Source organism: Gossypium raimondii, chromosome 6, assembly GCF_025698545.1.
Source record: "Gossypium raimondii isolate GPD5lz chromosome 6, ASM2569854v1, whole genome shotgun sequence".
In the NCBI taxonomy this organism is placed as follows: domain Eukaryota; kingdom Viridiplantae; phylum Streptophyta; class Magnoliopsida; order Malvales; family Malvaceae; genus Gossypium; species Gossypium raimondii.
This window is the reverse complement of record NC_068570.1, coordinates 34,390,413-34,407,457: the sequence shown is the minus strand read 5'-3', so window position 1 is coordinate 34,407,457 and position 17,045 is coordinate 34,390,413.

The window sequence follows — 17,045 nt, the reverse complement described above, 5'->3', positions numbered from 1 at the left end:
AAATGTCAAAGTGGAAAATTTTTCTTAATGTCAACAAGAGTCTATACAAGTTTAAAACATTGAAATGATCATAATATGATAAGAACACTAACCACTGGAAATTTGTATCGAAATGTATATGGAATGACACTTTAGTGCCTATATGTGGAGTTAGCAAATGATTGTCTACCAACTATATGAATTGAAACAAAATACTTCAAAAGACTAGAAGTCATGTTTATAATTGAAATGGATATTGACAGAAAATGTGAAATGAAATTGTTAGTAAATTTTGATATAGTGGCATGAGTTATGGAGATCTATACTGAAACTGATAATTACTGAAAACGGAAACTTTTGATAAAATAGATTAATAAAATGAAATCCTAGTAGCTTAGTGAGTTAGCTAGGGTGTGATTGACATGCCAATAGGGGAGTTTCGACTGTGGTTTAGCTTTTGGGCATACCACTTCGGTGTGTTTTGTTACCGTATTGTTCTAGTCTTCGGACATTAACGCTATGACATGTTATTGTTACTGTGGTATGTTAATCGATTAGTCACATGTATTTGACCTTTGTCTTTAAGCTTACTGAGGTCATAAAGAGTTAAAATTTGATTAATAAGTTTGGCCATGAAAATAAGTACTAAGTATTAAAAAGCTATATCAACTATAAAGAACTTACTACAAATAAGCCACTAAAACTATGACATAATAATATATCCTAATAAACATAGTTTAAATAAAAGCCTTAAGTGTTATTAAGGTGAGAATTGGATTATGAAAGTCATAAAGGAAGAAATTGAGAATGGAATGAAGAAAGACATTTAGAACAATTGTCCATAATCGGAACCTTGAAATACATGGAAATGGCATTGGTCAAAGACTTAAGGATTGTTAAATAAGTTCTAAAATGATACAAACCTCCCATAAGGAACTTGAATATGAATTCATAACTAAGTTGTAGGTGGAGCTCTTAACTTAGTAAATTTGAATGAATCAGTTAAACAATCAAACATAGCTTAAAACAAACTTAATAAGATGTTTCATTTAAAGGGCTCATTGTTAATTAAGACTTAGGATAAGTTTTATTATCCTTATTATTTACTGAGATTTATAGCTCACACATTAGTTATTTAAATCGTGTAGGTATGGACTTACCGAGAAGTCGCTATGAAAATTAGAGAGCATCACATCACTTGATGATCCTTTAAGGTTGTTTTTCAAATGTTAAAGTGTAATTTGTAATAGATAGTGGCATGCATGCTAAGTCTCATATTAAATATAAAAATTGTAATGTGAATCGTACGTTTTAGATTCTTTTTTAAATTTGTTTAGCTAAAATATTTGTCATTCAAATTTGAATGTATTGATGTCAAGTTCTTATGCCCAAAAGAGATTAAATATTGGTTTATAATGTTTTTTTTTTCATATTGAAATGATATGGTAATGTTTGGGCATGATTTTAGAGTGATTTTGACTCAATTTTCAGTTTAGGGGTCCTAGGTCTGATACTCTAGTCATAGGTACTGCACTGAACAAGTTAGTAGCTAAAATGCTATAGTACATGGCCTATGTATCGATACCTACGGTTTTGGTACTAATACCTAGCCCTTTGTACAAGGCCACTACACTATTTTTGGCTGTTTTGAGCTCCCTAAAGCTCATACGTGACCTTAATCACCTTCCACCACCCGAAAATTATTTCTACATAATTTTAAATTGATTTTAAATCCTTCAAAAGGTTTGAATATGATTTCTAAGTTTTTAATTAAATGTTCTAAAGTTTGATCACTGGTGAAAGCCCTTGATTCACTCAATTGAACAATCTTGTTTTAATCCAAAAGAGTCATAAATACTTATTTTATGATTCAAAAAAATCCATATATGTTTTCAAATGTTCATAAATAATACGATTAAGTTTTAAGATCTCCAAAAATAAATGTTTTTCTAAAATAAAGATTCCATACAAATCAAGCAAGTACTCTAGTGGCACCTATTCTAATGACTTGGTTTCCATTGGTGTAAAAAATACGGTTTCGGGACCCTATTTTCATAAATTGAGTTCGCTAATATTAAATAAAAATATTTACAGAGTTATTATTTATATGAATTGAATTTTGGATAGTCAATTTAGTCGAAATTGTGATTAATTAGGGCTCAAAGACTAAATTGTAAAGTCCAATCACTATAGATTTTTAATTAGGAAATGTCTTGGGGACTTAAATTTCAATTAATCAAAGGTCTAAAATAACAATTTGGCTATGCATAATCATGAGTTGGTTGACGGTAAAGTTATATAGTCATAAACATGATTAAAATAAACTTTGTTTAATTAAACTAAGATTACTTAATTAACCTGAGATTCCTACTATAAATGACCAAATTCGGTGGATGGAAAGATAATTCCACCTTCAATCGAATGTGAGAAAGAAAAATGAGCCCCACACCATTATTAAAGGGTTTCAAGCTTTTATCCTTAAATTCAAGTAAGTCCCTAGCCATTTTCCTTTAATTTTGATAGATTTGAGGTCATGAGAGCTTGATTTAGCTAGCTCATGTACCAATTTTTAAATTTTTTAAAGTTTTAAGAAGTTTGCATTGTTGATTTCTTGAAGTTTTAGGTGTTAAATTGATAGATTTTAAGCTTAGAAGTGAAAAATGACTAAATTGTAAAGCCTAATTGATAGTTTCGTACATTAGGAATGAAACTGAAAGAAATGTAAAATTGATTGTGGAAATAAGAAATAGGAGGTCCCAAATGAATAATAGTGGAATCAAATTTTAATTTGGAGATTTAAATTGAAAGTTATGCTAGTCCCGGTTTTATAGACTAAATTGAATAAATTATAAAATATGTGTGACTTTGTAATTAATTGAGATTTGAAATGGAATTTAATATTATGTAATTAATTTGAAACATCATAATTGTTGCATATTTACTATGCTTTGTATGGTATAATATAATGGTAAGTTGAAATTAATTAATTGATTTTGAAATGCTATATTCGAGATTGATTATTGTAGAGAGAACTAAATTGAAAAGAATGGAAAATAGTGTAACTTGATTATATGAAATTAACATTGAATTGGGTTGAAATGTGTTATGTTGTATGATGAATTGATGAATGGATTGATTAATTGCAAATTATGAAATGTGAATTGACTTATATTATAAATTGAGTAATTGGTTACCTTATTAACTGTTTGGGCAGAGTCGGATATAGTTGGAATTCTTGGAAAATTGGGTTTGGAAAATGTAGCGAAAAATAAAATTGAGAAAAAAAATCAGAGTTTTAAATTTTTTTTTCAAAAATAAGATATAACGTCCCAAAGTAAGGCCTAAAAGTTTATGCCTGGCGAGTTGGTGTTCGCCAATGCGCTGGCGAGCTAAGATAGGTAGTGGGCTTGGCGAGTTGCAATCATTGGTTTGGGCCTAGCGAACTAAGGTCACTAGTGGACCAAGCAAGTTGTGATCACTGTTTTGGGTTGAGAGTTAGAAATAGAAGTAGCTAAAGGACAATTATACCAAAATTAGGAAGTCAACTTATTTTCCTCTTCACAACACCATTCATGCATGTAACTCTTTCCTACTTCTACTATGACTAGGGTATCCTAAGAACATCAAAACACCTAATGCCTATAAATTAAGCTATTTTAATTGAAATTTCGTATTCTTTTAAATGATAAAAACTCTTTCTAAATTCTTTATCATTACTTCTCTCTCTTGTTGACAAGTTTCCACGAAAATAAGAACCCAAAACTTAGCTCTTAGGGTTTAAGGTAAAACTTTGTTTCTCTATTGTGCTGACGTTTAGAAGTAATTAAGAAAGGTTCACAACAAAGGAAATTAGGTTCTCTAAAAGACTAGCATGTGTGAACCTAGGATCGCTTGTGGTTATGTATGAGTTTTAATGTGCTTTGTTTGTTAGTGACTTGTGTATGTTTGTGAAATTGAGAACCTAATAGAACCATTTACAAGCAAAGACAAGAGAAAAGAGAAGCTTGTTTAAAAGTTTCTAGCAAATTAGTGAGTGTTTAGGGATCTCCGCATATATGTACGAACCATAGTGTTAATGAGGAGATTAAGGTTTTATCCTAATTTCTAAGAGTAAGTCTTCTCTATATTCCTATTTTATGATTGTAATTATATATGTATTTTTATGAGCAAAGATATGTGAGCTCTATATTATGAGCTAATTATGACCTGTGTTTTGTGAGCTTCTCATGACCCGTGAGCTCTATGTTTAAAGTAAATGTTTTTACACTATAAGTCTTCTAAAACCGTTGTATATAATGGCATACCATAAGATTGTGAGTACTCACCTTTGTGTTTTGTGATTTGGGCAAGAGGCCCTGGAACAGGTTTGGAGAGATAAGGGAATGTCGAGCTATGTAACACCCTAGAATTTGGGGTTAGAAGTTTTGGGGTATGTGTGTAGGGTCAATGCATAGGTTGAGTAATTTTGTTTGTTTCCACGTTCTGATGTTAGATTGAGCTTGCTTGTTTAGTGGTTGGATGTGTGTTAGTTTACTTCTAGGTTCTAGGTTTGAATCCTCATGTGTGTTTTGTGAAATTATTTCTTAAATTTGTTTTAATATTTAATATTTAATTTATTTTTATTTCAAAACCCAACAGTTTTAAGTTTTTCCCATTTTCCCTGCACGTTCTTCCCCTCTTTTCCACATTGTTCTCTATGACTTTCTGTTTTTTTCTTTCTTCCTCAAAAGAAAATATTCAAATTTTTTTATTCTTTGCTTCTTCCGTTTTATAGTTACTTTCGTTTGTCAAGGGAGTCTTGTCTTGGTGTGTTCGTTTAATCAGAAGAGAAGAATGTAGGTTTTGTTTTTGGGGTTTGTTAATAGAATCTCTTTCATTTTCTATTTGTTATTAAATTGAAATTTTCATTAATTGGTTTGTTAAAATGAGGTTTTCAAACGGCTTGGTGGAGCGAATCAAATAGCTCTTGGTGCCGGGAATTGCAATTTAAGGTGTGTGTTTGAAAAATCTTTAGTTTGGCATATTTGTATATTTTTGAAATGGACCAATCGAAGTGTCAATTGTTGTGGAATTGCTTGAAATTCTGTGTGTTTTTGGTGCATCTCTGAATTATCAAAGGTTGGGGTCCGTTTCATTTCCAAAAGCACATTTTTCAGCTTGTTTTGGTGTGGTTTCATGACCACACGGGTGGCTACATGGGCGTGTGCCACACACGAACAGTTCATACGGTCGTGTGAAATTTGGAATTAGGGTTTTCGAATAAATTTTGGTGCTAGACGGCCTGACCACCCGATTTGGGGATTTGGGGATTTTAGTTTATATCCACACGAGCGTGTGTTTTGGACACACTGTCGTGTCCCTCAGCCATACGGGCGTGTGAGATTTCCACATAGCCATGTCTACACTGCACTCTATTTTATCAAATTTAGACAGAGAGTTGCACGGGCTATTCAAACGACCATGTCACTCGGTCACATAAAGGTGTGTCATCATCACACAGCCGTGTGCCTTCTCTCACACAGGCATGTGCCTCTTTCACATGGGCGTGTAGACCTCCACACGGTCTAGGTACTTTCCACACGGCCGGGGCACACGGCCGTGTGGTTTTGTTTCAAAATTTTTTGTTTTGTGTCAAATTTTGACTCGTGTTTCTGTGTGTCCCGACCCTCGGTTAGGCCTTAGTAAGAGTGGCTGGCATTCTGTTTTTGACCTAGACTTGTGCATTGTTTGTAAGCATAACACTAATTTAATGATTTGTTGAAGTGTTAGCTGATGTTACCTAGTAATTCAGTACCGTCATAAATGATTTTGAAGCTAACCAATTGAATATGTGCACCTCTATTTCTGTTTGACTGTCTGTAAGTTGCGTTCATTGTGCATATGCATGAAAATCTAGGTTTTGGTTATGAAAAGAAGAAAGTCTAATTCGGTAGTTTAACTGCATTACTTAATAGCGGTGATACCGCAACATATACTTATGGCAGCTCAGCTGCATATTGCTATCAAAGTGGCTTAGTTTCACATTGTGGTGTGTAGGGTAGATGAGCCTTTCAAGGTTCTATGTGGTGTGCAGGGTGGATGGGCTTGGTATAGTTCATACGTGGTGTGTAGAGTGGTCAAAATGGTGTTCGGATGGTTGCGGTGGGTTTTTATACTGTTGCATTCATTTCACATTCGGTGAAGTCTATCTGTATGATTGCGAGATTAACTACATATAGTTCGATGTGTTTCTGTACTGGTGTTTGGGTAATAACTTTATGTTACGTTTTGCTATTAGTCTGGTTGTGGAAATAAGTAGTTTGTACATTGTCCATGTACTCTTATCTAAAATTTTTGCATTTGAAACTTCGTCTTTTTTCGTGTCACTCCACTTACCGTCGTTTGTTATGTTTCAGACTCACACTGAGCTCGCGTAGCTCAACCTTTAGTTTTCCCCTTTTCAGGTGCTCTCATGTTCTATAGCTGGACTTGGCATTCTGGAGGTTTCACACGGATAAGTTTCGAATTGGTTAAATAAAGAGTTTCATTTCCACTCTTATTATCTTTTCAAATTGTTCAGGACTGCAAGTAATTTTAAGAATTATGGTATAAGGTTATTTTGGGATTTTTGTAAACTTTATTTTGGACTAAATTTTAGAATCTGCAGATTGATATTCCCGAATGTTTTTGGATGTAACTTAAATTATCTGTTTTGAAATCTAAATGGTTAAACGATTTAGTTCGAATTTAGCTAAATGAGTTATAAATGAAAAGTTAACAATTCGTTTTGTAAAATGGTTCGTAGATCACTTCGGTGATCAATGTAACCTCTGAGATTCGGTCAAACTTTTATGTCGGGTTTCGGGGTGTTACAAGCTAAGCTCCATTCAATGGGATATGCTGGTGTCTTTGGAGAGTGCTTAGCTTTATGCTACACTTATTGGACATCTTAAGGCTCTTTAAGTTAAAGTGAGGAGTTATAAGGAGATTCGCTTATCCAAAAGAAAAGAACATGTGAATATGATTGTGTTTCCTGAAATATTATGTTGTACAATTTTTGAAAAGAACATGGCGAACCCTGTTCGCAGAACAATAACTTTGCTAAAACTTTTGTTTAACTTATGTTTTGTGCATGCTATGTGGTTTTTATTTCCTATATATTCACTGAGTTCGCAACAGCTCACACACGCCTTTCTAAACACTACAGATAGTTAGATCGCACGGTGTGTAAAGACGAGTTGAGTGATCCAGCTGAAGCATAAACACTGGAAAGATAGTACCAGCGAACTCTAGACTTAATGGCAATGTGGGATTCTGCTTGGGCTTAGAGATTGTAACAACCCGATTTTGGGCCTAGTCAGAACAGTGGTTTCGGGGCCACTAATTCGACGAGGAAAATTTAATATTATTATATTTTTATGATCTAAAGATGTACGAAATGATTTCGTGAAAATTTCGTTCGAACATTTTGATGTTTGGGCACTCAATTTAGTCAAAAGGACTAAATTGTAAAAAAAGTGCAAAACTTGAGTTGTAGAAGCTATAGGTGTCTAATTGCTATGAAATTTTAAATTGGAGGTCCTTAAAAGGTAATTAGACCATTGGTTAATTTTTTGGACAAAATGGACATGAAATAGGTGAAATAGAATATTTTGAAGTTAAGGGCATTTTAGTAATTTGGTGATTAAATGAATTAAAAAGCTAAATTAAAAGCCAATTTTTGCTCATCTTCAACCTTTTGGTTTAATTTCACATGGGGAAGACATAGCTAGGGTTTTTCAAGCTTCTAAGCTCGATTGTAAGTCCGTTTTAGCCCCGTTTTTAATGTTCTTTACATTTTTGAGATCCTCGTAGCTCGGTCTAGCTATTTCTACCATTATTTTGAGCTAGGGTTTGTGTTTAAAAATTTACCCACGGATGACTTGCATGTGTTTTGATATTTTATGGTATAATATGAAAGTTTAAAGTGTAATAAACAACTTTTACTAAGTGATTTTTAGTGAAATTGCATAAAAGGACTTATTTGTAAAAGTTGTAAAATATGTGTAAAAAAAGAAAAAAATGTGATTTAGTGAAAATTGTGGGCTGCTATAAGAGGGAATATGAATCGGCTAGGCTTGAGTAATGAGAAAAAAGAGTACTTTTCATTTTACGAGCCTAGGGGCAAAATTGTAAATATGTGAAAAGTTAGGGGCAAAAATGTAGTTTTTTCCATAAGGTGTTTTTGGGGCTGAATTTAAAATGTGTGTATTAAATGAGTTAAATGTGTTATTATAGATCAAGAAAGACGAAGAATTGGCCTTGAACGGGGAAAAGGCGAGGTTGTGGACTAAGACGCAAACATTTGATATTTTGGACCGAGGTAAGTTTGTATGTAAATAATGCATCGTTTTTACTTACGCTTTCATATTTTGATATATTTTGTGAAATGCGGTTGAATATTTGATGTATTTGACAAAATATCGACAAATGAGAAATTTCCCAGTTGAACCTTAAGAATAGAATAGGATAAAAGTGACATGTCACTAGGAACCTATGTGAAAACTATGTGAAATTGTGACTAAGTGAATCCGGGTGCTAGTCTTATAAGTTCTACCAGTGATTGGGTAATTCAGCATGTGTTGCGGATACCTGACAGCTTGTGTGAGCAGCACTGAGTAGTTACGAATGACTGACAGCTTGTGTGAGCAGACCCGCGAGTGTGAATAGATCGAGAACGAGCCTATGTGTGATAAGTGATTTGAAGTAGCTTTGGCTACAAGTGTGGCACTATGTGCAATACTCCGATGTATCTGTTAATATTCTGATGTGTTCAACAGGAAATGACTAAGTGTAAATGATTGTGATTATTTGATAAATGAGTGCAGGTACATGTGTATATATATATTCGTGAGCAATGTGCACGATATGTGATCAAATTTTGGTAAGGTTGATGTGGAGTAAGTATGACTATGAAGACATGTAAATATTTGATAATGACTAGCTATTGGAATGACTAGCTATGGACATGCTTGGTGTTATGTGTGTGTAAATGAAAGTTAATACAAAGAAATCATGAAAGAGTAAAATTAGTAATAAAACAGTTTTAGACAGTAGCCGTTGTATAACTTTGTAAAATCACCAAAAATTGTGAAAATCAAATTAGAGGTTGAATAAGATATTAAATTAAAGCTTATTAAGTCTAGTTTTACATAGATGAAATGGGTAAGCAAGAGAATTTCATATTATGAGATATTTGAATTTTTATGAGATAGGGTCAGAGTGATTTTGGATTCCCCAGTACTAAATTTGGAAAGTCATTAAAAATTGTATAAAAGTAATTATGGGTTAGAATTTATATGTTTAAAATTCTTAATGAATGAAATTTAGCATAACAAACTTGAGAGAGGAGTGCGAAATTAGAATCAAGAAAATCCGCTTGTTTCAAGTTGATTGAAAAATGCAGGGGACTTGGAAGTCCGTTCATGGATGAATGAGTGTGTCTGCCTTTTCGGTTGAATATTATGGCAGTTTTGAGGTTTTTGGGTGTGTTGTGTTATGTTGTGTGATCTTTATGCTCATCGGTTCCTGATCTTCCGGTGGTACGCATGCTTTGTTTACGTTGGACGTCAGACGGTGATTTGATCGTTGGACAAGACTTTTGCGTGCAGAAATTGCCAATCGGTTCTTGCGGTGTTTCGGGTGTTTCTTTACTTTCTTTCACCTTTCTTTCTTTTACCCGCTGGAGTTTTGGTTTCCTTCACGTGGATTTTGTTGTTTTTGCATGGTTTTGCATGCTTTTGTCGTCGTTCTTCTCGTGATAGGAGTGGTGGCCTCTGTGGCCCCTACGGTGGTTTGCTTTACATTTTTTATTTTTTCATTTTATTATTTTTTCATTTCTTTTCCTCCTTTCATTACGTCTTCTAACGCTGTTTCTACTTTTTGGTTTTTTTAGTTTTTTTATCCCTTCGTTACGATTGGTTGCATGTTTTCTTGCATGCAGGTTTTGTCTTCATTTTTTTTTCTCTTTCTTGTCTTTGCGTTTCTCTTGTGTTTGTGAATAGGTTTCTTTGGTCTTCCTGGTTTTGTCATCCTTGCTTCTGCTATTTGTGTTTCAGCTGGAAATCTTGGTCTCTCGGGTTTGGTTTCTCTGTCTTTACGGAGCTCTTCTTGGCGCCTGGCGCTCTCTAAGTTTTCTTACGGGTGGCTCATGGAGGAAAGATCGGATTTCAACGTTACATCAATGACGGAGGAGATAAATGACCTCCTGGACAGACTGAAATTTTTAGAAGAGGAATCCACCCAAGTTATTTATAATATTGATACCCACAGCGCGTGCGGCTTTAAGTCTTGGGCAGTTGGCAAGATAATGGCGACGGAGATACCGAATAGGGAGGCCATGTACAGGGTCTTCATATCGTTGTGGTTTACTAAGGAAGAGGTCGACTTTGTCGCGTTAAAGGAAGGGGTGGTGATTTAAGTTCGGGTGCCAGGAAGACCGCGGTCACATCTTGAACCTTACACCTTGGTTGTTTGATAGGTGTTTATTCTCAATGTTGCCGTTTGAGAAAGGAAAAGAAATTGAGTCGTACGAGTTTTGGTGGTCGCCTTTCTGGTTAAGGATTTATAATTTTCCGCTAGAGCTGATGGATCGTCAGATGGCTTTGGACGTTGGAAATGCCCTGGGCGAGCTGGTTGCGATTTATTGGAAGGACCGTAATGGAGGATGGACTGAATTTGTCAGGATCAAAGTTAAGATAAATGTCTTAAAACCCCTAAGGAGAGTGGTGAAATTACTGGATAAAGAAGGGACAGAAGTGATAGGGGTGATAAAGTATGAAAGGCTTCCGGACTTTTGCTATGTATGCGGGTTGATAGGACACTCGAGCAAGACATGTAAACATAACAAGGAGGGGTCGCCGCTAAATGAATCAAACCTACAGTATGGTAGTTGGATGAGGGCTCCGATAGTGATCCCAAACCAAGACAGAAATATAAGAAGAAATGGGGTAGAGCTTGTGAATTCAAAGACTCAAATGAATAATGACAAGGAGGAGAGCCAGTCGGACTCGAGGGGAGAGAGTGAGCAGTTGGGATGGAAAGGAAAGGAAAGGCTTGGGGAAGAGGATCAATGTCACCCTCCCCTATGGAAAAAAGGAACCATAAAGCTATGCGGTACGGGATGGGAAGGTGTAAGGGTAAACGAAAGAGACACAGGGATTTAGGGGGAGAAAATGTGGAGGAAAGCCCGGCAAAATCAGTTAAAAGGAGGATCTTAGAAACGGTCTCACCTCTTAAGGCGCTGGTTGGTAACCAGCCCCGCCAAGAGCAATGAAAATCTTTAGTTGGAACTGTCGGGGGGTTGGAAACCCCGCGACAGTTCGTGAGTTAAAGCAACTTCTCGTTGCGAATACTCCTGACATTGTGTTTTTATGTGAAACCAAAATCCACTCTAACGAGTTTTCTCGTATTCGGTTCATGTGTAGGATGGAAGGGTGCTTGGCTGTGAGCTCGGAAGGGAAGAGTGGGGGCATGGCTCTGATGTGGAGGGACGGCGTAGGAGTCACGATCCAGAATTATTCGAAGTATCATATTGGTTCGCTTGTGTGTATGGAGGATGGGTAGAAATTCAGGTTCACTGGCTTTTATGGGCAAACTGAGTCAAGTTTAAGGCATCAGGCATGGGATATGCTGAGAAGAGTGAAGAGCACGGTCAATGAAGGTTGGATTGTGGGAGGTGATTTTAACGCTATCTTAAATGATGCGGAGAAGGAAGGGGGTCGTAGAAAACCTTGGGCTTTGGTGGATGAGTTTAAAGATATCCTAGAGGAGTTAAGCTTGACGGATGTGAAAACGTGTAATGGCTGGTTCACTTGGACGAACAACAGAGAAGATAACAGACTGATCAAAGAAAGACTGGATAGATTTGTTATCTCGGATAATATCATGGAGAGAATGTCGTTCCTTGCTTCCTTTGTTGTGCGCCAGTCCAAATCTGACCATGAGGCCATTTTAATTGACCTGTACGGAAGTCAACCGAAACAGCAGGGGTACGACCCTAAAGTTTGGTTCAGATACGATCGGTGTTGGGCAAAAGAGCGGGAGGCCAGAGACATTATTTCCAATATTTGGCTCAACAGGGGAACCAACCTGCTGGAGAAAATGGAGTTGATCCGGGAGAGATTGGGCCCGTGGCAACACCAACGTTATAGAAGGATGAAGCATAAAATTAAAAGTCTAGAGAAGGATATCGGTAAACTCATGGATGGTCCTATGAGCGATAGTTCTATGAACCTGCTTAAGGAAGCTTGTTACGAGCTGGGCCAGTTATATGAGACGGAAGAACAGTATTGGGCGACCAGGTCGAGACCACAGTGGCTGAGGGAAGGGGACAGAAACACGCGCTACTTCCATGTGCGGGCGTCGGGCCGTAGAAAGAAAAACAAAATAGATAAGCTTAAAGATGCGCATGGGAATTGGCACGTGGACAATAAGGAAATCTGCCACGTTGCGCGTGATTATTTCAATGAGCTGTTCAAGACTTCTATTGACTCGGTGGAGGAAAGCGGTTTGCAGGTTATTCCCGAGTGTATAAACGAAGACATGAATAGGAAGCTGAATGGGGAGTTCTCTAAAGAGGAGATCTTGAAGGCTTTCAATCAGATGGACCCTCGAAAGGCTCCTGGGATTGATGGACTGTCGGGGAGTTTTTATAAGGAGCATTAGAATACAGTGGCCGAGGATGTTTTAAGTTTGTGCCAGGATATTCTTCATGGTCGCTGGAGCGCTGAGTGTATAAATGAATCGCTTATTGTTCTGATCCCTAAGATTAATAACCCGTGTGTTATGGCTAACTTTAGGCCTATTAGTTTGTGCAGGGTTATTTATAAGATTGTTTCTAATGCGCTTGCTAATAGGCTCAAAGTCCTCCTCCCCCTGTGCATTAGCCAAAATCAGAGTGCCTTCGTCCCCAACAGAATGATCCATGACAATATCCTGGTGGCTCATGAGCTCATGCACTATCTTGGCAGCTCTAAAAATTGTCCGAACAAGGGTGTAGTCAAGCTCGACATGAGCAAAGCCTAAGACCACGTGAAATGGGGCTTCCTGAAAAGCGTGTTGTTAAAATTGGGGTTCTCTAGGGTGTGGGTTAATAAAATCATGGAGTGTGTGTGCTCTGTCCGGTATAGAGTTAAATGCAACTCCATTACTTCTGATATCATCATCCCGGAAAGAGGGCTCCGGCAAGGGGACCCTCTTTCCCCATATTTGTTTCTGTATGGAAGCTTTGTCTCGTATGTTGATCCATGCCCAGGAGATGAATAAGATTAAGGGCATTAGGGTCAGCAGGGATGGCCCAAGAATCAACCACCTACTTTTTGCTGACGATGCTTTATTGTTTGTCAGGAACAAACAGAGCGAGGTGGAGGCTTTCACAAAGATTTTGGAGTCTTTTGAAAAGATGTTTGGCCAAAATATTAATCTGGAGAAGTCGATGTTTTATTTCAGCCCCAGCACTCCCGGTCCTCAGCGTGCCAGATTAAGCAGTATGCTTAAGATGAGGGTGGTCAACAACCTCAATGCTTATTTGGGGCTGCCCATTCCAGTCGGCAAGAAGAAGTCTGCGGCTTTTCAAAGCATTCTTGATCGTATGGCCATTAGAATTAATAGCTGGTCGAAGTGGTTATTGTCGTATGGTGGCAAAGAGGTCTTTATCAAATCGGTCCTCCAGTCGATCCCCACTTATGCGTTGTCGGTGTTCTTTGCTCCGGAGGGTATTCTTGAGAAGATCCAATCAATGATAAGCCGTATGTGGTGGAGTGGCAAGGATAAGTCTAGAGGTTGGAATAGTTTGGTGTGGGATCGGGTTTGCTTCCCGAAAGGCATGGGGGTATGGGTTTTAGGGACCTTCGGCGGTTCAATGTGGCGTTGCTTGGGAGACAAGTGTGGAGATTGGTTAGTTGTAGAGAGACGTTATGTTTCAAAGTCTTGAGTGCCAAGTATTTCCCAGAGGGTGATGTTTTTTGGCCAAAGAAAGTTGACAAGCCTTCATTTACGTGGAAGAGTATCGCTAGAGCTGCCTGTATTTTGCATGAGGGGTTTGGGTGGAATGTGGGAAATGGTAGAAAGATTGATTTTTGGCAGGAGAACTGGGGTGTTGAAGGGCTCTCGGGTGAGTCTATTCGGCTGAACAGAGGGGAGGTGAACGAAACCAGGGTTTGTGAGCTTATTGATGAGTTGAGTGTTGGCTGGAAGGAGGAGAGGGTTCGGAGATCTATGGTGACTACATGGGGACCAAATCGCAAAATTCCCATTCTCCATAATGGCCCCGACGATCACCGTATTTGGTTTCATAATCCCTTGGGTCCTACTCTACAAATTCCGCTTATTCTGGATGACTCTCAAGCATGTGGGTTTCGGTCCCCATCGGGTGTTTTGGAGGCTTATCTGGAAACTTCATACCTTACCAAAAATCAAGGTTTTCTGTGGCGTATTGGCTATGACATTACGCCAACGTACGAGAATATTTCTAAAATCGGGAGGATTTTAACTACATGTGCCAGCGTTGTGGGATTGAGAAGGAAACCCTTATACATGCGCTTAAAGATTGTCCGAGAGCTAGGGCGGTCCTGATTTACGGGGGCCTTGATAACATTTTGGTGGAAGGCAACTACCGTAGATGCGTGGACTGGATAGAAGTGGACAAGAAGGCACTTTCGGACTTTGTTACGGTGCTCTGGAATATTTGGAACAGTAGGAATAATAAACTGTTTAGTAACAAGGAGGAAAAGGCGAAGGTTATCTGGGATAGAGCTGCTTTGTTGAATAGAGACTTTCGTATCTTTAATCTTGTGGAAAAACCGATGATTCCCAAGCCGGTCGAAGAGAGAAGGTGGCAGAAACCTGGAGCTGGGGTGGTTAAAATAAATTTTGATGCTGCTGTTGTTGGGAGAATGATGAGCTTTGGGCTAGTGGCTAGGGATCACGATGGTTTTGTGCTTGGGGGGCATGCAGGTGTTTTGGAGATTAACACTGGATATACATGCCATGGTTTATTCGATTCTTAGACTAACATAACGTGTGTGAGAGTCTAGATATACATGCCATAAATATACTGTGTTAGTGTGATGACTCCTGACAATTTAAATTGTGTTTGCATATAGTAAATGGATCCTGACGGAGCTGTAGTTGATGGCATAGAGAGTAACGCGCTGGCTCCCGCGCAAGGGATTGCGCCAGTTGAAAGTAGATTTGAAACACATAGTCAGGGAGATGGGGCTCGGGTAGCCTTCCTCCATCTGATGAATAATTGGTACACAGAATTTATTCAGGTGAATTTGAACGCCCAACCTCCTACACCTCCTCCTATTCCCCAATCGATTCTCGTAGTTCCTTAAGGTACAAAAATAGTAAGACTGACTAACCCTCGGTTGATAAGATCTGAAAGCAAGGGGATGAAGAGTTCAGGGCTAATATGGATGATGATCCTGAAAAAGCAGAGTTTTGGCTTGAGAATTCTATTCAGGTATTTGATGAACTTTCTTGTACTCCCGAAGAATGTTTAAAGTGTGATATATCTTTATTGAAGGACTTGACATATCACTGGTGGAAGACACTGCTGTTTGTGGTTCTGGAAGAAAGGGTTACATGGGGTTTTTTCCAAGAGGAATTTAGAAAGAAGTACATAAGCCAACGGTTCGGTGATCAAAAACACAAAGATTTTCTTAAGTTAAAGTAGGGCCAAATGTCTGTGGCAGAGTATGAAAGAGAGTTTGTTAGACTCAGTAATATGCCCAGAAATGTGTGTCTACCGAGGGTATTATGTGTAAGAGATTTGAAGATGGGTTGAATGAGGATATCCGACTGCTAGTTCAAATCTTAGACCTGAAAGAATTTTTGATACTGGTTGATCAAGCTTGCAAAGCTGAAAAGTTGAACAAAGAAAAGAAAAAAGTTGTGATTGAAGCCCGAGTTGCAAGAAAAAGGCCAATGAGTAAGTCATTCCAATCTCAGTTAAAGAAGTCCAAAGAGATGAATCCTCGATTGACTGTTTCAGCTAAGTATTCGCACCGGGACCGTGGGAGATCATATTCGGTTTCTAAAACCCAAGCTACTTCAATGGCAAATGTGGGTAATGTTAAATCCAATAGACCTGAATGTCAACATTGTGGAAGACGGCACCCCAACGAGTGTTATATGGTTAGCTGTGCTTGTTTTAAGTGTAGATCTCAAAAGCATTATGTTAAAGATTGTCTTGAGAGGGCTGAGGAAGAAGAATATCAGAGTGTTAGACCGGGTAATACTACCAGCAGAGGTAGACCACTGAGAAATGCCGGAAGTGGAGCTAGCAGTAAAAGTGTAGTGAAAGATTCAGCTGTGAGGCCAGAAGCTAGAGCACCCGTTAGAGCTTATGCCATACGTGCTCATGAGGATACATTATCTCCCGTTGTGATTACTAGTACATTTTCTCTTTATGATATTAAGGTTATTGCATTGATTGATCCCGGGTCTACTCATTCATATGTTTGTGTGAATTTAGTATCTAGTAAGAGTTTGCCTGTTGAACTTACTAAATTTGTGACTAAAGTGTCAAACCCTTTAGGCAAATATGTGTTAGTTGATAAGGTTTGCAAGAATTGCCCTTTTATGATTCAAGGTCATTGTTTTCGAGCTAATCTGATGTTATTGCCATTTGATTAGTTTGATGTTATTCTGGGTATGGATTGGTTGACATTGCATGATGCCAAGGTAAATTGTAGATAGAAAACCCTTGAGTTGAAATGTTAAAATGGCGAGATTCTTTGGGTTGAAACAGATGAATCAAATAAATTGCCTATGGTGATTTCATACATGTCTGCTCAGAAATACATGAGAAAAGGGTGTGAAGCTTATCTTGCATACGTGTTGAATATTGAGATGTCTGAGTCGAAACTTGAATTAGTGCCAGTAGTTTGTGAATTCTCAGATGTGTTTTTGGAAGAATTGCCTGGTTTACCTCCGGTTAGAGAGATTGAATTTGCTATTGATTTATTACCTAGGATTGCACCAATCTCGATTGCTCCATACAGAATGGCTCTGACTAAATGAAAGAATTAAAAGCTCAATTG